The sequence below is a fragment of the Sorex araneus genome, chromosome 4 (assembly GCF_027595985.1).
Source record: "Sorex araneus isolate mSorAra2 chromosome 4, mSorAra2.pri, whole genome shotgun sequence".
Classification (NCBI taxonomy): domain Eukaryota; kingdom Metazoa; phylum Chordata; class Mammalia; order Eulipotyphla; family Soricidae; genus Sorex; species Sorex araneus.
The window spans coordinates 81,552,157-81,560,932 of record NC_073305.1 but is presented as its reverse complement, the minus strand read 5'-3'; the positions used below and the strand labels follow the sequence as shown (position 1 = coordinate 81,560,932).

At 43.7% G+C, this 8,776-nt stretch overlaps 1 protein-coding gene across 1 annotated transcript in view; it reads left to right on the top strand.

Moving 5' to 3' along the window:
* Positions 1–493: 493 nt before the first annotated feature.
* Positions 494–8,776, top strand: part of ADGRF5 (adhesion G protein-coupled receptor F5) — a 118,706-nt gene continuing 110,423 nt past the window's right edge. Inside the window, exon 1 of the mRNA XM_055136267.1 lies at positions 494–667. The gene's annotated coding sequence lies outside the window, so the exon portion shown is untranslated. The remainder of the gene's footprint in view (positions 668–8,776) is intronic.

Sequence of the window (8,776 nt, the reverse complement as noted above, 5' to 3'; positions counted from 1 at the left end):
TTTCTCACTAGACTAACAGACCCTTCTCAGGCCTATTCTGATCTGCCCCTCCCCCGCAGCTCCTGGGCAAAACATCTGACCTGTGGCCAGTACGTGCTTCAGCGCTGCGCGAGAGGATGAGGGCATTCTTGACTTTTGAGACTTAAACACTTGGGAGACTTCAGGAAGCACGTACTTGGTGAAAGGTAAAGCTCCTTGCCTGCTGCCCAGCTTTTCATTTTCATGGTTCTTAGCATGTTTATTCTCTTCTTTCCAGTGGCCAAGGGACAAGCTTTTATTTCTTATTTCCTCTAGGGAGATTGGAAAGAGACACCAGGCTATAAATATAGGAAATCATGTGGACAGGCTCGCTTATTTATTATAGTTCCCATATCACTTCCCCTTCCCCCAGCCTCCACCCCCACCTCCAGCCACTCTGTGTCTCTTGGCTTCCCTTCCACCCCCACCCCCTGCAGCAGGCGACAGAAGGCAGCTCACCTCTGCTCCCTAAAGTCTGGATCCCGAGTGAGCCCCTGGGAGGACCTGAGGTCTGTTGTAGGAAACCCCACCCTCCTGCTCTTGTGAGATTGAATGGGAGGCCTTTCAGGCTCACAGCGCGGAAGAGATTCTCAGGGAGCTCTCCAGCCCATGGTTAAAGTTTAGAAGCCTGCACAAACAGAAGAGAAAGGTAGGTACCTGATTTTTGTTTGTGTGCACCTGTGGATGGAATATCAAGCTGCTGCAGAGGAAATATAGAGGCATTCGGAGCATTTTTGTGAACTTTGGGTTTTCAGTGTATCTAGTGGAGATAGATTCAGCTCTAGACTGTGAGGGGAAAGTAGAGAGAGGGGAAATGACATTTGGGTTCTGTAGTGTGTAGTTTTTCTGGGTACAGAATGACAGCCAGCATAGTACTTAGGATATAAAGCCGATCTGCATTTTTTTTCTTTCCCAGGAGGACAAATCTTGTTAGAAATTGCAATTTTTTGTTTCTTCATAAAGAAAAAAACTTACCAACTACCTTTTCTTTTCAACAACCTAGACTCCTAATATGATTTTGGTTTTTCTTTGAACCCCATTCTGAAGTGTTTTCTTTTTTTTTTTTTAACCTGTAAGTTAAAGCTGTATAAGGGTTGACAGAGAAGTTTCTCTCTCTCATAATTAAAGGTTTTTAATTTAGGGTATCTGTGAACCATAAAAGAATATGTAAGCAGTTTGCTTAGGATCTGGTGGCCTTTTATATTATTTTCCACAACTTTCTAAAAAACAATTGTTCAGCCTGAAGTTTCCTAAAATTAGATGCTAGTAATGATAATGTATAGCAAGTGATGACTAAAAAAGTAGAATTTATTATGCTGTCATTATTGTGATTTGTGACTGCTCTCATCCACATTCCAACACCCCCATGCTTCCCAGCCTGTAGTAGTTCCCAAGGGCCCTGCCAGTAAAGTGTTGGCCATCCCCTCAAAGAGCAAAATGGCAATAAATCCCCTGGTTAAAAAGGAACATATAGGTGGTTTCTTCCTGTGCTGGAACACATAGGACACACCCCTGATCTGACGATTTTTATTGATTATTTTTGGGGTCTGATATGTCAAAACAGATATGATATGAGACCCTGAAAAGAGTCAGGGTTTGTTCAAATGAAACTGCTTATTTCTTTGGGAATATTTCTTCTTACATTTTGTTTCATTGTGGTCCTTATAAAGAGTCTTTCTTCTTGAAGAAAAATATTTGTAGCGACTTCATAGACGGTCAGCTACTATATACCTATTTATTAAATATGGACTACTCTTCCCTTGCTTATTTGGCTCAGAGGCTCCACATTACTTGACCTTCATGTCTACATGTTCACAGTCTGTCTCCATTTGTCCCTCCATATCCTGACACAAGGTTATTGGGATCATAAAGTCAGGCTAATGTTTCTTTTCTCAGGGAAATATTTCCTTTGCTTCCTATTGTTTACAGCCATGTGACCCTCTGGATAGCCTGGGACCCACGCACCAGGCATCACTCAAGAGCTAGTAAATTGTGGGGGGCATCCCAGACTTAAAGGATATGCATTTTTCACTAGGTCCCTAAGTGATTCAGATGTGCACTGATGTAGAAGAAACCCAAACTTAAGAACATAGCAAAACCTTTGAGGTCTATTCCTGTACTGCCCCCTCCAACTCTGTCACTTGTCTTTCCAGCTGACTCGAGTGCCTTCTACTTCCTCCAGGCAAGAGTGCTGAGGTCCATCTGCACCTGTGCTGTCCTCCCCGTCTGGGAAACCTCCTGTCTGGGATATCTCTATTCTCCTTGGCAGCGTACCAAGTACCCCTTCATGTCTGCAGTTGTATGGCACTTAGTGACCGCTTTCTGTCATACCTGTTTCATCTCTGAAGGTCTATAGGTTTTTGATCTTTGAATTTGTACATGAAACAATTTCAGGGGCTTCAGTCCAGGGGACGGAATCTGAATGAATCATTTGATATATTGTTGGAAGAACCCAAATTTAGAACTTGATTCAGATCTGAAAATTGAGATTGTTCTAAGATAATTGCCAATTCCTGTGTGCTTTATTCCCCCATACTGTATTTTTTAACTTTTTCCCCCTGAATTCTCTGGGTCTCTCTCCAATTATTTTGAGTCATGTGCCACACATTTGGAAAGACTCTGTAGAAACCCTGACTTTGTTGATGTTTTTCTCTCTGAGTTCTTTATTGTCCACCACTTCAATTCAGAGACTTAATCACTTTTCAGCAAATATGCAAACACCTTCCCTTGGACCGGTGCTGTTTGTTCCAGATCTGACTGCCAGAAGCTGCAGATGTGAAGTTCATCTCTATCTAACTCTGTATAAATGACAAACTTTTAAAAAATAAAATAAACTTTATTTAAATACCGTGGTTTACACAGTTGTTCATAATACAGTTGTTTTGGCATTTAATATCCCAACACTAATACCACCACCAGTGTAGACAGACATTTTTCAATTATCCTCTCCTGATTTCTCACAAAAACATTAGGGGAAACCAAAAGAAATTCTTTCTATTAAAAAGTTTTTTTAAAATTTGTAATATTAATGCAGAGCCTGGCAAGCTACCCGTGGCGTACTCGGTATGCCAAAAACAGTAACAACGATGGTCTTCATTCCCCTGACCCTGAAAGAGCCCCCAATATACCATCGGTCTATGCTTAGCACACAACAGGGATGAATTGTGACATTACTGGCGCCCACTCGAGCAAATCGATGAACAACGGGATGACAGTGATACAGTGATATTAATGCATCTCCCATCCCTCCCCTTCCCTCCCTGCCTTTCCCTCCCCCTTTCTTCCTCTCCCCTTCCATTCCTTACCCTTCCTTCTCATTGTTGCTGTTGTTGAGCTGAGTGGTGCTCACACATACTTGGTTTTATTGCTTGTGCACTTCCTTGTAGTGCTCTCAAGGGCAAGTCCACTTGGTTTGCAGCCAGGTTTACTGAGGCCCACACTCTTTCGTTATGGTGCTCACACACACTCTGTTTCGGTGCTAGCTGGAGATCATACATTTGGTTGTGGTACCAGGGATCCCAAATAACACAGCTTCCAGGAAGACACTCGAAGGCATGTGGAGAGATAGAGAATTCAATTTAAGGCCTCAGTTGCTTCAGCTTGCTAAACAGGTGCATTTTAGGTCACTGAACTGTTTCTGGGTCTCTGAAAGAAACTTTATTTCTAATAAATGTTTGAGAGTTCAAAGACAGTCATTTGCATCTTGAAAGCAGTATAATTTAGTAAGAAGAAAGCTGGGTTGTGATTGGGGGCCCTGACCTGCAGCTCATGTGCTATGTGACCTTGGATGGATCTCCTTCCTTCCTCTGAATCTCATTCTTTCAAGGGAAGAAAGCTACAGAGTTCCAAGGTTTCATAGAGAAGTCCTGGTTCCATAGAGAAGTCAATAGCTAGAGCCTCTCACTCACCTTTTCTCCTGCTCCTGCTACATGATTGCTGAAGGGTCAGGCTCTGTGGTTAAACTGGCATCTTCTAGAGTATCATCTCACTATGCTTTTCCTGTATTCAACTGTAGACTTCAGCATTATCCCTTAAGTCCATGGAGCACTGTGTGGGGATGGTGGATAAGAAGCAGTGTGTTGTAGCTTAGTGGAATCCACTTGGCTAAAGTGGCTGGGCAGAAAGATGGTTTGAAGTGGAGCTGCTGAGAATGAAGACCGTCTTTCTACAGAAAGTTCTGCTTCCAGAGACCAACCAAGAAAAGGGAAGGAATTCATTCTACCAAGAGGTGCAGGAAAATTCTAGAAGCCTATAGAAAGTACCAGGTCATTACACTGACCCTCAATTGGGCAGCGTTGCAGGGACTCCTTCTCTGAGTAGCACTGTCGCACTGTCCTCCTGTTGCTCATAGATTTGCTCAAGCAGGCACCAGTAACATCTCCATTGTGAGACTTGTTGCTACTGTTTATGGCATATCGAATATGCCATAGTTATCTTGCCAGGCTCTGCGTGCGGGGGGGATACTCTCAGTAGCTTTCCAGGCTCTCCGGGAGGGGCAGGGGATTCGAACTTGGGTTGGCCTCATGCAAGGCAAAAGCCAACCCACTGTGCTATCACCCCAGTTCCCCGTCCACAGGCATGAGACTTAACTGCACTATATCTAGAGTCACATCTTGGGGACAGGGCCTGTTATCCTCTGTCCCTAAGCTTTGCACCCTGTGAAAGGGCATGAACAGCTGGGAGGAAACAAATACTTCCCTCACGTTCTCCAGGCACAACTGCCCGGCTTAGGCTGAAACAGACTATCTAAGTTCTCACAAGCAACTACTTTTTCTCTCTTTCAGAATTATTGTTTTGCCTCTTCCACTCCCAAAGTTAAAAAAATAAAGCCTCCCTAGGTCTACCAAAGTCCTTCTTTCTTCCCTGTTTTCCCCGTTGCTTATTAATTCTTGTCATTCTACTTGCTTACTCTTTAGCAGCCAAAGTATTTTCAACTAGCTCTTCTTTTCTTTTTTTGGGGGGTTCACACCCAGCGATACACAGGGGTTACTCCTGGCTCTGCACTCAGGAATTACTCCTGGTGGTGCTCAACGGACCATATAGATGCTGAGAATTGAACCGGATCGACCTTGAACCCGGGTCGGCCATGTGCAAAGCAAACACTTTACCCACTGTACTATTGCTCCAGCCCCAAACTAGTCCTTTCTTTTTTTTTCTTTTTGGGTCACACCTGGCAATGCCCAGGGGTTCAGGGGTTATTCCTGGCTCTGCACTCAGGAATCACCCCTGGCAGTGCTCAGGGGACCATATGGGATGCTGGGAATCAAACCCAGGTCAGCCGAGTGCAAGGCAAATGCCTTACCCACAGTGCTATCACTCCAGCCCCATCAACTGGTTCTTTCTTAACCACTCAAATTAACACTCACTGTTAGTGATCATAAGTTGCAATAACCATGGGGATATCAACTTCCAAAGGAGTGTCTATTTGGCCTATCTAATTTCAGAATATTTCCAGATCAATCTTGGCAGTAGCTGGTTGACATTTCCTTTTTTAATCAGAGTCCTTTGGTGGGCCAGAGAGAGGAAGGGCTACTTTTGAATCCCCGATCTGTTACTTCCTTGATAAACAATCCTCTCTTGTTCAGTCTCAATTTTGTTTCGGAAAATGCAGGTACTGCTTTAGCAGACGAGATTACAGAGATTAGCCACTTGTTGCTAATATTAGCGAACTATGTCACTTCATGAACTACATTAAACTTTAAAGAGGAGACTAGACAAATTGTCACTTGCAGAATAGTTGAAGGAGCCCACAAATGTTTGAAGTAAGAAGGCGTTCTTGCAGAACATGACGACTATCTTTAAATATTTAAAGACTGTTTTGGGGGTAGAAGAAGAGGTCATTGGAGGATCAATGTGTGGAAGTTATAGGGTAACGGGTTTGAGTTCAATGTGCGGAAGGATTTCCCCACCATCAGAATTGTCTAAAAATGGGTGAGCTGTCTTGTGGTGTGGTGAACGCCCTGTCCCGGGCCATGTTCCAGCACCCTGGAAGACCGTGCCCTGGTTGTTCCCAAAGGGATGCCCGTACTGGGTGGAGTCCTCATAATGACCTCAAGGTCCTTCCCGCTCAGTGCTCCCAAGAGTCTTGTGATATTAGGGCCCCAATCCAAACCACCAAATGAAGGTCTGTAAAAAAAATACCCAGGCTAGAGAGTGGCTTCGGTTGCCTTTTTTCCTAGTCAGCCCAATTTATCTGCTAAGATCATTTTTAAATCTTGACAACAATAGTTAGGCTGAACTTCCAGGAAAAGGCAAAAAGAAACGAGAACAATGTAGTGGGAAAGTTCACTCCAAACCACTCTTCTTAGGTTACTCTTTAACTGGATTGTAGGTTGCTTCTTATGTTGCAAATAGATTCCTATTAAATGGAAAATTGCCATGTTCAGTACATCTTGGTCAAATAAGCTTCAGGAGACTCAGCGCTTTGTCCCTTCAGTCCTGCTCTGGGTACGAAATAAAGACTTTCCCATATGGATTTGTTTTCTTAGCCACTTTGAAATGGAATTGCCAAAAGTGCAAAATAAATAGATCTAAAGATCCAGCTTCTAAATTTCATGGGTCTAGAAGTGACTAATCTCTTTTGACTTTGGGAGGGGAAAAAAAATGCTGTTAAATCAAGCCCGTGGGGTCATTATTGTCCATCCACCATTCCTAAATGAGATACAACAACCCTGTCAGCGAAGGAGCAGGAGATCTTTAGAGAAGAGGCCCCTGGCCTGTAGGTCTTACACATATCATCTACTGCATCTTGCTCTGTGGGGGTTTTGCTGATAGGCCATCATTCTGGGTGTGGAAGAAGAGATTTTGTTGACCGTGATACTCTAATCTCTTCGTGGTTGCTTGAGCAGCAACTTGCCATATCTTTGCATTTATCAATCTTGTTTTGGAACTCAGGGAAATCACAATAGCCTTTTCCATAGACATGGGTAGCAGCAGATGTGACATTTTGTCTAATCAAGGCTGTTAGAATTTGTTTTTCAGATATTCCAAAGCTCACTTTCTTCAAAACAAATAATCAAATATTTGAAATCGCTTTGAAATACAATCTACTGTGCAGAGCAAAGTCTTCGAAACCCAGGCAGACCTGCGTGTATTTTTAGATGCACACAAGCCTGCCCAGCATAGCAAAGCAACTGTCTAATGTCCAAACTATGGCCCTGGGAATTTCCTCTAACAAGCCTTCGTTTCCGAACATTGTTAGAGTACAAAGGGCAGAAAGGGGCCTGAGTGGAAGGCTCATGGTAACCCCACCTAGAGAGAAATCTGGAACCTGTCATTCCCTTAGACTGCAAAGTCTTGAGAGCCGGGGTCACAAAGAGGGTCGCCCGTCAGCTCTGAGCAGATGCAAATGAGCAAGCATGTAGTATCATTTCATCTAAAAATATCCCTGCAAACCAGTGATGGCATTTCAGCAAAAAACACTCCGTGTTCTATTTGTGGTAGAGATCTGAACCTCATCCGAGTCATGGAGTGGATTGTCCTCTAGCCCAGAAACACAGATGTCATTTGAAGATCCTGGGTTAGCTTGCAAATAGTCAAGGTATTGCCAATCAAAGTGTGTGTGTCTGTGGGGGGGGGGCGGGGGGAGGGGAGTGTGGGGGAGCTTGGGGGGCAGGTGATAACTATAGTGCAAATGCATAAACATAGTGCCAACATGACAGAGAGAGAAAGAGAGGGAGAGGGGGAGAGAGAGAGAGAGAGAGAGAGAGAGAGAGGAGAGAAATCAGACACTTAAAATGTTCATATTTTTGTAATTATCCTAGGTTACTTGCTGGTCTTTGATTTATTCACCAACAGAAATGGATGACACAGGCTTTATACAGTATCAGTTGTCAGATAAGCCAAGTGCAATATTAAAGAAAAAACAACTAAAACCAGACGTTTCTTTAAGGCTTTGCATTTGCACATCTTACAATAAATTATTGATAAAATATTTGCTATTAAGTTTCCAGATGGTTTTTTTTTTGGTTTGTTTTTGTTGTTTTGGGGGACCACACCCTGTAATGCTCAGGGCTTACTACTGGCTCTGCATGCAGGTTCAACTGTGTGTAAAACAAGTGTCCTACCTATTGTACTATATCACTTTGGCCCAAAGAAAAAGGTCACCTACCAGTGGTCCAGAGTGGTCTCAAGTACCCTGTGGCTATCACATAGAGGTCTATCCACTGTACAAACAGGGCTCGTCAAGTGCCAGTCACACCCAGAAGTTTTTGTTGGGAGTTTGCTTTTTTTTTTCCATTGGGTCATATTTTGCTCTGTTTATTTTTGCTGCCACTACAAAGAAATTAGTCTATAAAATGGGTACACTGTACCTGTAGCAAATTTTTGTGCCTTTTAGAGGTTTTCTCCAGGCCTAGGGAAGGTCACAGTACTGTTTCCCCAAGGTTGTAATGCCCAGGGTTATGTCTGGGGGGAGGGGGTCACAGCCAAAATGAATATAGGTGGATCTCAGTTTTCAGGTGGCAGTCAGTTCTCAGGTGGCAATCCTTCATCAACCTGAGTGGGAGTTGTGATCTGCAGTCCAGCGCCCCCATATGGTGATGAGGCTCTTCTACAACCAAAAAGCAAAGGTTCGGGGTCTGCACATACAACATCCACAATGGCAGCCTTGAGTACACATACAACATTCACATGGCCTGACGGTGTAAACTTAGCCACGGGACTGAGTTGCTGAGCTCTGCAACAGGTGGATGTCAGACCCCCTGCAGGTCTGCAGATTCAGGAAAAGGTGTTCTAGCCTTGGGTAAAAAAATGCGAG